Source organism: Pocillopora verrucosa, chromosome 7, assembly GCF_036669915.1.
Source record: "Pocillopora verrucosa isolate sample1 chromosome 7, ASM3666991v2, whole genome shotgun sequence".
NCBI classification, from domain to species: domain Eukaryota; kingdom Metazoa; phylum Cnidaria; class Anthozoa; order Scleractinia; family Pocilloporidae; genus Pocillopora; species Pocillopora verrucosa.
In genome coordinates, this window is record NC_089318.1 from 23,433,417 (window position 1) to 23,447,053 (window position 13,637).

The following is a 13,637-nucleotide window of genomic DNA, read 5'->3' on the forward strand; positions in this document are numbered from 1 at the left end:
TAGGGTCAAAGTTCCTGTCGTTTATTGAATTCATTTACAGATCTTACGCTACTTATGACTGTTTTACTACATTTTTATCATCAGAAATACGCTTCTGTGTCCGATGGGTCTAACTGAAGCCAACAAGCTGGCATATGTAGAAATCATTAACAAGTTATCTCCACTGAAGGGCTGACGATCTAATTTCCGAAGCAAACAAGACTTTGAGAGGTTTATTTAAGTGACAGTTGCATAGCTTTTGCAGTATTTATCACTGGGGCAGTTAAAGGGGCAATTATTTTTCTTTTTCAATGGGGAACATTCATCCGCTTTAATTTCGATGTCTTTTGGAAAAGATTAAACAATTAAATAAGACCCCCACCAGCGCTCTTCTGTATGCCGCCAAGATAATAGGCCCTTGTCCGTTCCGATTTGCTAAATTAACGAATTGAACGATTAAAATGCCGTGCAGCACGAAACTTTTGCGGGAGCGTTAGGTCGGGATATATTATCAACCATTTAAACTGTAACGGGTTTAGGTCGAAGCGGTTAAGTCTCCCTATAGAACACTTGAACAACCGCTTTCAGTTGGACCACGTTAGCTCCTGGGAATTGCCCTAACCAGGCTTCTCCGCCTTTAACAGTCGAGGGAAAACAGCTCATTCGCAGAAGTGCTCATCTTCTCTGATAATCGAAAAATTCGGGACGGTTACTTTTTTCTAAATGAACAACTAGTTTATACGTCAGCGTGCTTCATCGAGATATGTAGCAAGCTGAAAGTTTGGGAGCACGAAAGATGCACAAGAGTTTCTTGAGGCGCAGCTAAGAGCAGCTTCAGTTTCGTGAGTGCTCTCCAAAATTTCCAGCAGCTGCTTTTATTCAACACATAAATTGAGACTGGCGAGAATCTTGCCATTTTACAAGTGCTGTTGAAGATCGCGCTTGACTTTTAAAATGATCAAATTTAAAGGTACAGATCAACCAAAAATGTGTCGTTCCTGACAGAACGTACACAAAAGAGCCCAGCGGTTGATCCCAGGACAACACGATTTTACTTTGCGAATTGGTTCAAGATGAGCGAAATTTCAGCTAGGAACTGTTTTCTGCGATTTTATGCCCAAGCAGAAGAAATTTCACAACTCTTATTGCATTAAATGTTTATTAACAACATAACATGACAACTATTTTAAAAAGTGTTTTTAAACCTTACAACCGTGCTGCCCAAAAGGACTAACACAACACTTAAACCAAGCAAATAAGACACTCATACCCCCAGACTACAGGTATATTTGAAATACTTTTTTTAGGTCTTGTATAGATTCTACGGGAACTTATTTTAGGGGTTCAGAACAATTCTTAACCCCGTCGAATTTTCAAATTGAATTTGTTACTTTCAAATTAAGCAGCTTTCAAAGCTATGAATCGCTTCTCTAGGTAATGGAATAGAAAATTCGATGCCTTTGGCACAATGATTACAGCTCATTATTATTGAAAAATATTGATAAAACTATTCAGTTTTTTAAAAAGCACGGCGCAACCGCCTTCTCGCCGGCTTGAAAAAAATGCTAAAAAAAACTAATTCCACCCCCCACTGAGAAGGCGAAAATTTCATTAGCTGGACAACACATTCTTTTTATTACTTTTGTATCGGGTTGAACAAGACTAGTAAGCAGGATAATTACCTGAAAGGAAGATTTACGACCCCCATGGGTGAATTATGAAACTCCAGCTTGATTACAGAAATGATTGCGTTTATTCCAGTTTATTAAAAGTTTGTGAAAATTATCGTCATCGGTACCATCATAGTTGAGGGATATTTAATTCGCAATCATTATCACTCTTCGTTGAAATATTTGTCTCCCTTCCAAATGATTTATTTTTTTTTAATTGCAACTTAAACCTATTGTGTATCTTCAACGTCCGCCGGATGAGCGACTGCTCTGATTTGGTGTTTTGTCGACACAGCCGCGTTTAATTAAGTGCTGCGTTTTAAAAGCAGTGAACATGGTGCAGATGATGTTCGAAGTTAACCTTATGTTCGATTTGCATCGACTGAGTTTGATGTTAGACACTCTTCTTGCAGGCGGAGATATTAGGAAAATTATAATCTCCTAGATCTCCCTGAAAAGGCGAAAAAACTCCTCTTCGTGTTGTTTGGTTAGCGGTCGAACCGATCGAAGCAAACTGTAGCAACTATTACGTTCACTGACATTTTAGGCTTACAGCCATTTGAGGCCGTTTTAGTCGGATTTGGGAATTTATTTTCAATAGGTTGGAGGAACATCCAGTGATCGTTGCCTTGTGTTAGCTGACTGAAAAATTCTGAAAGATACCTTTCACTGGTTTTAAAACAATTTGAATGTTTGAATCAATATTTATTTGGAAGGCATTTAGATGTAAATTGCGCATTTACAGAGTGAAAGAATAAACACCTGCTAAAACCTGCACATTTGGTTATTAAGGTCGTTCATTTTGATTATATGATATATATATCTAAATAAATTATTTCCCTGTATTTTTCATTGAGTCTCAATTAAAAATGTAAACCAACTCGTACTGACTCTTCGATTTTCCCTTTTAACTTAGCTTTTTCTTTCCTAAATTTTCTTTTAAGCCTCGGTAGACGTTAATATATGAGTAAAAAAGCCATATCACGGACGGTTAAAGGGTTGGATTTGGTACGAGATTACCCATATGGTGCTGACTAGGAGAATTTGTTCAACAATCAAGAGTGTGACGATAGGTTTTCGCGCCCAAACTGGGAAACTGAATCTTCGCGGACGGCACAATAACAACTGGGGGAAATAACTCGGTAGAGACCACTTGGCAGCGAGAACGGAAACTCGTCACGATTCCCTGGTACACGGAGATCTACTTCGAGTGAGCTTGTACGGACGTCAAGGATAAGACAATCTTTGGTTCCACAGTACTTTTATTCTAGGTCAGGCCAACAAGCGACATGACCTCTAGCGTACAAAAATTGCAATCATCAAAGCTGTACAAGGTACTTGCTTAAGAACTAACTGGTGTGAGGTGCTATTGTTACACAAATCGCAATATTTGAATAAGGACACAAAGGAGCGGAAAAAGGTCTCTTTGAAGTTAGACGAAAACTACCGAAATATTCCATCGGTTTCTACTACGGAAAGAATTTCAAAATTGAAAAGACGGATGCAATAAACTCGAGGCCATTAAAGTAGGAAACTTAGGTGAGAATTCACAGTTCTGGTATAAAAAATAATACCTATCTTAACTGCAGTAGCGCAGCTTAGGAAATAAAAACGGAAAAGCATGAAAAGTTTCTGCTTATCTATGCAAGGTTGGTGTGGAAACTATCGTATGAAAAGAAATTAAAGTTATGAGTATAAACTCAGCTACTAACTACCATGAAAACCAATGTTTCCAGAAAGACCATTAACACTTATATTTACCTAAAAAACCATGTAATAAATAACAAAAGTGCCGCCATGCAGGCGCATAATGAAAGCGAGTAACAAGCAAAATCTATTCTAAAAGCTACTGTGGTTTTTATACATTTTTTGATTTATTAAAATGAAAGGACTTGAAATAGTTAAATGTGAAAGTTTACGAATAAATATGTTCCGAATAACACACACGGAAAAATCAGTAAATTTTCCCGTAACAAGAGCTATTTAAGTTGTAGATTGTTTCCTTTATTCACTCAGGAGTGGTATTATGAGGAGAAATTAAATGCCAGCAACTCTTAGGATTTAAAGGGTTAAATCTTTAATAGCTTGTAAAATTGAAGGTAATTAATACACCTCTCATCTTGAATACTGATGTGCTTCTCTTTTTTAAACGTTAAAAATTCCCTGATGTTTTGATTTCATATTCCTGACTCAAAAAGAGAATTGTACTCTCTTGTTAATGGACGTTGAAAATGGTACTTTGGAGTCCAAATCGAAAAAAAAAGGGAGATCGAGCATTAAGTCGAAGGTCTACTTGTAACAATTGATGAATTAAACTCCGATTTTGAAAGTTCACAGTCAGAGATTAGGACGTAGGAGATAAGTCGTAAATTGAAGTCTGAAGCCGGAAGAGAGAATATTATACGTCAATGGTCGGAAATAAAACTCCGAAATCGAATGTCCGAAATCCGAAGGTTTACGTCGGAAATTAGAAGTCCGAAGCCGGAAACAAAAAGATTCTACGTTTATGGTCGGAAATAAAACTTCGAACTCCGGAATCGAATGTCCGAAGGCCGGAAGGCGAAAAGTTAAAAGTCGGTAGTCTGAAATAAAACTGTGAACTTCGAAATCAAATGTCTGAGATCGACTTCTGATAATCAAATGTCAGAATTACTGTTGCATTAGTTTGTTGGCTGGGAACAAAACCAGTAACATTCTTTTCAATGCGTTGGTAAACATAATTTGGATAATTAAGGATCATTAATATCAATCTTGAAACCCAAAAGAGAGTCAACAAGAGTCCATTCAAAAAGGGAAGGCGCAAATGTGAAGTATTTCTGGGAGGGGTTGAGGATGGGTAGTGCACGTTATTTTTTGTTTATATTTGATTTATTTTCATTGGACCTTTTTTATTTGTTTATTTGTGAGTTTTAGTTTAATTTATTTATTGTTTATTTTTTATAGGCAAACTTGGTATTTTATTACTTATCATCATTTTACTATTTAACGATCGCATGATACTTATTTAGAAACTAAAACTTAAAAAAACTATTCCCCTTTTGATAATCAGCTCATACACGGACACTGCAACGATTACACTGCTTCGTGAATAGATGCATTGACAACACAAATTTTAAACTTTTTCCTTGTTGATTAACACATGATGCCTTAACAACGCAACTTTTAAACTGCTTCCTTGTCGATAACCACATGATGCACAGACACCGCAAATTTTTAACTGCTTCCTTACTGAGAAGAGCACGATGCATTGACAATGCAACTTTAAAATTGCTTCCTTGATGATAACCAAATGATGCGAAGACACCGCAACTTTTTAATTGCTTCCTAGATGAGAAGAACATGATGCATCGACACCGCAACTTTTTAACTGCTTCTTGTTGAGAAGAACATGATACATTGACGCCGCAGCTTTTAAACTGCTTCCGATTTGATGAACACATGCGGCAAAGACTGCACAACTTTTCACTGCCTCCTTATTCAAAAGCACATGATGTATAAACACCACAACTTCTAAACACCTTCCTTCTTGACAAACACATGATGCATTGACACCATATCTGACCAAACATGGTACCATTTGATTTCCGTGATCCAACTTGACCGATGAAGGTATAAAGTGTTTCAATGAAGCACAATCCTTTAGGCTGGAAAAGAAGAGCATTTGAAGTGAATTACCCATGCTGTCAATTTTCCATCAGTTTAAATTCAAAATTTCAGTTGAATTTTATGAATAGCTCAACTTGATACTTCATGAATTTTCAATATCTCTGATTCAATTCTTACCTAAAGAGGTAACCAGCTCTCTTTCTACCGGTACAGCCCTCTTGGTTAGTCCACTACATCGCTGACTTGAAAACTAACTTGAATTGATCTGTCAATTGATTCTACCAAAACAGTACCTGCATCTAATTCACCTGCTGATCAAACACTTAAAAGGCAAATTAAATGTAATGCTTAGTAAGAGAGAAAAACAATAATTGCAAGACGTCTGTCTAGTTTAAATTGAAAGGCGTCTAACTCCAAAATCGGTAGATCTGAGGTTTGAATCCTCATGAGAGTCGACCAGAAACTTTAGTTTCAAACTTTTCACGTGTAATTTCATTTTAAAGTCGACCGAGCATTTCATACCGATATTGCAAGGTCTGAGGTTTGAATCCTCACGTCAGCTTACCCATAATTTTCTCTTTCTACTCCGCTGCACGAGCATTTTATTGTGATAGTTGATAAAATGAGGTTTGAATCCTCACGAAACGTCTACCCAAATGTCTTCCTCTGCCCAGCTGGTAGAGCAGATTGCGAAGCTTTAAGGTCTAAGGTTTGAGTCCTTATGGTTGGTGACCCAGCTGTTTTGCCTTTTTTTGCTCAGCTGATAAAGTGATCTGTAATTTTCCTGAGAGATAATTGATTTTGGACCCACGTAACATAGGCAATTAGTTACTGTGGTCCCTCTCAAGTTAAGCTCTACATGCTTCAGTCGCCATTATTGAGTTCTGGGAGACTAAGGTGTCTCATTCTTTATTTACTAAGGACCGCCAATGGTTTTTTAAATACCCTTGACTTTGAATGTCAAATATGCCAGAGGAAAAAGAAATTACAATCCCTGCTTGAATAAAGACACAATCCTCTGGTGGTTACAGCCGACACCTGAAATGGGTCTGGACCTCCGGGTTTGAGACCTATGTATCGACTATTCTCGTTTCATCAAAAAACAAAAACAAACAAATATATAAAACATAAAACAAAAATGAAACGAGCTTACGCCGAGGTACCAGACGGGCGAGACCGAAGTATGGGCAATCTGCACTGCACCTCTCCTCGGGACGCGAAATAGACAAGCACCGAGTGGAGTGCACGAAACCCTCCACTCAGCTGGGATCGCCTTCTTTGGGCAGACTGCGTGAGGTTCGAATCCTCACAAGGGACTCAGGTTGTAATATTTGTTTCCTCAGTATCCTATATACGGTACCATTTGATTTCGGTGATCCAACTTGTCCCCTGACGGCTGTAAAGTGTCTTTTTCTTAAGCTGAAAAAGAAGATTGCTTTAAGTAAATGACTTGTGCTGATAGACTACCACATTGAATTGAAATCTCCTAAACTCCTTCTATATTCTATATTCTTTATGAATGAGAAGAGGGAAGCTTAGTTACATACAAGTGACTCTTTTTTTGTTATTATTCATTCGTTTTGCTGTGATTTTTATTTCATTTCCCTGTTCACTTTAAATGTTCGGTCTTCCTTCTTTTCCAGAAGTGCACAATTCATGATTGTCGCTAAAACGTAAAAGCAGTTCTTAGCCAGTCTAGACTCAATATTCCAGTTGCCTTTAAAATATATACTTAAACATAACGCGTTTACTCACATAAATAGCTCAATCATATTTCATGAATTGTTAATATCTCTGATTGAATTCTCACCTGAACAGTTCAGCAGCCCTCAGTAGACGTAACACACTGTTGATTGGTCAACTAGATGACTGTGATGAAATCCAATATGAATTGATCTGGTGTTTGATTCCAGCTGAACAATAACGGCATCTATATCACCTGTTGATCCAACACTCAAGAAGCATACAAAATACAATGCTTAGTGTGAGATAAGAACAGCAACTGCACGGCGTTTTTAATTATTCTTCAGCAGGTAGGGTATCTGACAGCAAAATCGGTAGATCTGAGGTTTGAATCCTCATGGTAGTCGACCAGCAACTCTCGTTTAACATGTTTAACATGTGTAGTGTGACCTTCAAAAATGTTCTAGAAGTAGCTGTGTCATGCTGAGTCATCCCCGAATCAATATATAGATAGAATCTGCTGTAATGTTACGGAACGTTCTAGATCCTCAACTGGACCTATAAAAGCCGAGCTTGTAACTAGATGTAGAGAGTAGTTTAGTTGCTGGTATTGCCCAACAGATATCAATAAAGGTGTATGCTGCAGAATACAAGACGTCCACACTTCATGGTGTCAGGATGTGGATTACAAAATTGAAGATAACTTTCGTCGATCCAAGCAAAGACAGAAGAATTAATCGCGGGCGCTTACAGAATCCAGCGGTGTTATTGGACAGACCGGAAGCCCTAACACTGCCACTTGTGACATTTGAAGTGAATTTCGAGGTTCACACATTAAGGAAACTGCATTTCCGCGAAAGGCCAGAGCCTAGCGAACGTCTCACAAGGACAACAAAAGAATTAACAGGATGGACGATCAAGAGGACCCTCCGGTGCAAGAGAATCCTCCAGAGGCTCCTCTAGCGCAACCTATTGTGCCACCTACACAGATGATGATCTACAGTCAGCTACCAACGCCACCTCCAATGAGTCTCAAGGGAAACCTGGCAGAGAACTGGACTTTTTTCAGAGAGAGTTGGGAGAGCTTTAAGATAGCAACTGAACTTGATAAAAAATCCAAACCAGTCATTTTGGAAACTCTTAAGATAGTTCTGGGAAGAGAAACTTACCAAATAGTAAAAAATCTGCCTGTAGCTGATCGCACAGATCCTGATAGTTTCTTGCAGGCCCTGACGCAGCATTTTGAACCACAAAGGAATATTATTTTTGAGCGTTACCTGTTCAACAGTGCCAACCACGGAAATGAAAACACCGATCAATACCTGAACAGACTGCGGAAGCTAGCGTCAACCTGTGCTTATGGCGCTCTGTGTGACGAACTGATTCGAGACAGACTGGTCATTGGAATCAAAAGCCATGAAGTCAGAAAACGACTACTCCGTGAGAAGACTCTCACTCTTAATACAGCCTTAGACATAATTAGAGCTGCAGAAACAGCCAGCGATCAACTGAAAAAGATTGATGGAGAAATAGAAACTTCAATACACGCTGTCAAGTACAAAGGAAAGAAACCAGATTTTACACGACGAGTAGAAACGGTGAAACAATATAAATATTGAGGAACGAACTACAATTTGCGCCAGTGTCCGGCTTATGGAAAAAAATGCAGCAAGTGTAACATGAAGAACCATTTCACTAAGATGTGCAGAAGTCGAGATCAAGAATCTCAAAGGAGAACACAGAAACCTGTGAAGAGCGTTTCCAAGAAACCTACGAGGAGTATTCATCCAATTGAAGAAGCCGAACCAGCAATCACTGATGATGAAGTTCACTGCATGTATTCAGTCATTGACAGCAGCCGTTCTAAATACATGATTCAACCTCAGCTGAGAAGGGGACGGACAAGTGATTGGATTGAGGTGACCATGCAGATTGATAGCGGATCAGAGGCTAATTGCTTGAGAATGGAAGATTTTATAAAGATTCAAAACCGACCAGACTTGAAGAAAACTCGTGTCATTTTGAAAGCGTACAATGGAGAAAGTGTGTTTCCCAAAGGTGAAGTCTGCCTTGACATCCAGATTGGTGGAAAAATAACCAGAGCAAAATTCTTAGTGGTTGATAATGCTCCAAGTTCACTGTTATCAGGAAAAACATGTGAGGAGTTAGAACTCCTGTCTACTAAAAGAGAATTACTCGTCAACTCAGTTTCTGACGTAAAAGAGTTGATCAAGGATGCTATTTTACGAGAACACAACGATGTATTCACTGGGCTAGGGTACATTGGAAATTACAAGATTGAACTGACAGAAGGAGCAGTACCGAAACAAGATGTGTCTAGAACCGTACCCGTCGCACTGAGAGACGATCTCAAGAAGAAACTTCATGAAATGGAGCAGAAAGGCCACATAGCGAAAGTTGATGAACCAACAGACTGGGTGAGCAGTGCAGTATATGTGAAGAAGCGCAATGGCCAACTACGTGTTTGCCTGGATCCCAGAGAATTGAACAAGCATGTCAAAATACCAAAGCTCTGTCTTCCAACCATTGATGATGTGACCTCCAGGCTTGTTAAAGCGCAAGTGTTCACAGTCCTGGACGCAAAAGATGGATTTCTGCAAGTGAAGCTAAATGAGGACTCTAGCAAATTAACAACATTTCACACTTCTTTTGGTAGATACAAGTGGCTTAGGATGCCCTTCGGCATATGTAGTGCACCATAAGAATTTCAGAGACATGTAAATGAAATCATTGAGGGCCTGGAAGGAGTAACTGCTACAGCTGATGACCTGTTAGTAACTGGAGCAGGAAACACCCATGAACAAGCCTTGGCAGACCATGAGAGAAATCTGATTGCGTTGCTACAGAGATGCAGGGAGCGAAACTTCAAACTGAACAAGGACAAGTTCGTCTTTAAACAACAGAAATTGAAGTACTGTGGTCATATCTTGACTTTTGAGGGTATTTTACCAGACCCAGCCAAAATTGAAGCCATCACCCAGATGCCGAGTGTTATATATACCGCTGACCTTTTGTAGGCTCAGCAAGATATAAAACACGTGTGTTGTTTAAATCCAACATGGCGGTCGAGTGTTGGTATGTAACATGGTGTCAAAATAGTGGGATTTCGAGCGCCGCTGAACGAAACTTAGCACAAAGATATGGCAAAAGGACCACTCAACAAGTGCACGGAAAAAGAGAAAATGTGCAACCTGATGAGCTTTTTCGGTGACAAGGGCCGAGAGATTTACCTCACTTTCCAGTGGAACACTGTTCTAGTTGGATCGGGGGAAAACAGACGTGACATCAGTGAAAGGGACATACTTGAACGAGTCGCCGAAAAATTCAAAGCACACCTCGAAGCTAAAAAGAACCCAATAATGGCGGCAGTGAAATTCGATCGAAGACGCCAACTGCAAGGGGAAACGTTTGATTCCTTCGTCACTGACCTCAAACTCCTAGCCCGAGGGCTAGACATGACCGAGACAAATAAGTTAATTCGGAACGCCATCGCGTGTAAATCACTGGATGAACGAGTACGACAACGTTGCCTGGAAAAAAGCAAAACCTTACACTCGAAACAGCCATCAGCATCGGTCGAATTTTCAAGGCCACAAGGGACGGAATGCAGGTGATGTCAGGTGAAGACCCGAGAATTGAAGTTAGTAAAGTAACATGGAAGAAGGACTCGTATAGGCAGCATAAAAAGGCGAGAAATTTCAAGAAACCGAAAGGTAACAATGAGCAGGCTCAGAAATGTGACAGGTGTGGATACAATGCACACAAGCCACAAGAAAAGTGTCCAGCCAAGAATGAATCGTGTAATAAATGCAGGAAAATCGGACACTTTTCCCAAGCGTGCAGAAGTCGGAAAAGTATTGTTAACGTGTTGAGTGAAACAGACTATTCGGGAGACGAATATTCCAGTGATGAGGAAGGTGCTGAAGGTGCTAGCAAGTCTAGAAATAAACAGGATCAACGACAACCAGAACCCAGGTGAAAAGGACGAATGGTGTGAATTCCTGGAAGTGGGCAATAGCACCCTGTTTTGTCAGCTCGACACTGGTGCCTATGCAAGTGTGATTAACACCACCCAGCTCAGACAAATAGCACCAAATGCCCCTATTAAGAAAACCAAGAAGACTTTGGTTTCCTATAACCAACACCAGATCAAACCAAAGGGTTACGTCACCCTTCCAGTGCGATTTAAAGACAAGAAGTTAAATGTAAACTTCTATGTTATAGATAGCAAGCAAAAACCAATACTGTCAGGCAAAGTCTGTCAAGCCCTCGAATTGGTCCAGCGAGTGCATAAAATAGATGTGAACCTTAAGGAGTTGTTGAATCAACACCCTGGTTTGCAAAAGGCATCTGGAGTCATGCCAGGAACCTACTCAATCAAAATTGACCCCACAGCAACGCCAGTGGTACATGGTCCTCGCAGACAACCCACAGCACTCATTCCAAGCTCATAGAAATGGAGAAGGAAGGGCATCTAGCCAAAGTTACACAGCCCACTTATTGGGTCAATTCCATGGTGGTGTCAAGTCGAGGTGACAAGATCAGGATCTGTTTAGGCCCAGGAGACCTGAACAAAGTCGTTAAGCGGAATATTATCCAATACCTACAGTTGAAGAAATTTCAGCCAAAACACCTGATGCCAAAGTGTTCACAGTCCTTGACGCAAAGAGTGGCTGACTTGACTAAGAGTCCAGCCTACCAACAACTATGAACACTCCAATGGATCGATACAGATGGTTGAAGGTACCTTTTGGAATTAAATCAGCTCCAGAGATGTATCAAAGGACCATGAATGAAATGTTGGAAGGTATCGATCATGCATATGCCATTATGGATGACATATTAATTACAGGTAGTAACGTTGCTCATCATGACTCGGTGCTAGAGGCAGTACTCCAGCGAGCCAAAAGCTACAACCTCAGGTTGAATTTTGAAAAGGTTAAAGTACGCAAGCCCGAAGTTCAATATGTGGGCCACATTATCTCAGCAGAAGGACTCAAACCTGACCCAGAAAAAGTGAAAGCCATGAAGGATATGCCACCTCCAGAAACAAAAGAGGATGTACGCCGATTCTTGGGATCCATACGATATTTGGCCAGGTTCCTCCCAATGCTTGCAGAAGTTGAAACCCGGTTGCGAGAGCTCACTAGAAAAGAAGTACTTTTCCACTGGGATAAGCCACAGGCAGATGCATTCCAAAAGCTTAAAGATATGTGCTGTAAAAGCCCCTGTGCTAGCCTACTATGATATCAACAAGGAAGTGACCATACAATGCGATGCTAGCAAGGAGGCAGTGGGTACGGTCCTACTCCTAGAAGGAAGGCCAGTAGCTTACGCGTCTCGCAAACTTCGAGAATCTGAAATCAACTGGGCCCCAATTGAGAAAGAAATGCTGGCAATTGTGTTCAGTACACAGAAATTTAGAGAGTACATTCTAGGCAAAACGACAGTGGTTCAGACCGACCATAAGCCCCTAGAGACAATTTTCCGCAAACCAATAACAACGGCACCATTAAGATTACAGGCAATGATGCTGAAAGTAAGCGATTATGACCTAAAAGTGGGGTATCTTCCTGGCAAGAAGCAAGTTCTCGCTAATACCATTAGCCGAGCAAGTCTGAATGAACTACAAGCGGACGAAGATGAGATACAAGTAAACGTGCTGGAAAGAATATCCATTTCAGAGCCAAAGTATACAGAACTCCAACAAAAAACTGCAAACGAGTTCCATGAGCTGTACGCTATGATTCAAGCAGGGTGGCCAGAAACAAAACGACAGATCCCACACAGCATACGAGAATACTGGGAGTCACGTGATGAACTTGCAGTTTTAGATGGTGTAATCGACAGAGGGATGAAGATTGTGGTACTCCCGTCCATGAGACCAGCCATGCTCGCCTTAATACACGGAACACACCTTGGAATTGTGAAGTGCAAACAGAGGGCCAGGGAAGCGCTTTATTGGCCTGGAATGAGCGCTCAAATAGAAGACAAAGTAAAAGACTGTACTCTGTGACACAACTACGCGCCTGCACAGCAGAAACAGCCCCTCATGCCAAGTCCTGTCTCGAATCTGCCATGGGCGATGGCTGCTTCAGACATCTTCGCCTTTGAAAGATCGTCATTACCTGGTACTGGTTGATTATTACTCCAAGTACATTGAAGTAACTAAACTCAATGACCTTACTTCCCAGGATACCATCGAAGCGCTGAAGGAACACTTCAGCAGACATAGTATTCCGGCAAAACTGGTGACTGACTGCGGTGTCCAATACACAAGCAAACAATTTGAGACTTTTGCCAGAAGCTACAACTTTGAACATGTCCTAGTGAGTCCCAAGTACCCCCGTGCAAATAGAGAAGCTGAAGCAGCAGTCAAAACAGTAAAATCACTCTGGAGGAAAAACAACGACAAGAACAAAGCACTTCTGGAGTACAGAGCCACCCCAAGGGATCAACCTCTCTCCGTCTCAACTCTCCATGGGACGTAGGCTAAGGACGACACTACCACTAGCTTGTGGTCTGCTAGAGCCTGAGGCACACGACATCAAAGAGATAAGAGCAAGAATGAAGGATGGCAAAGAAAATTAGAAATACTACTATGATCACCGAGGTACTAAAGAGTTACCCCCGCTTAAGCCTGGTGATTTTGTTAGAGCGAAACCCGCAACGGGATCA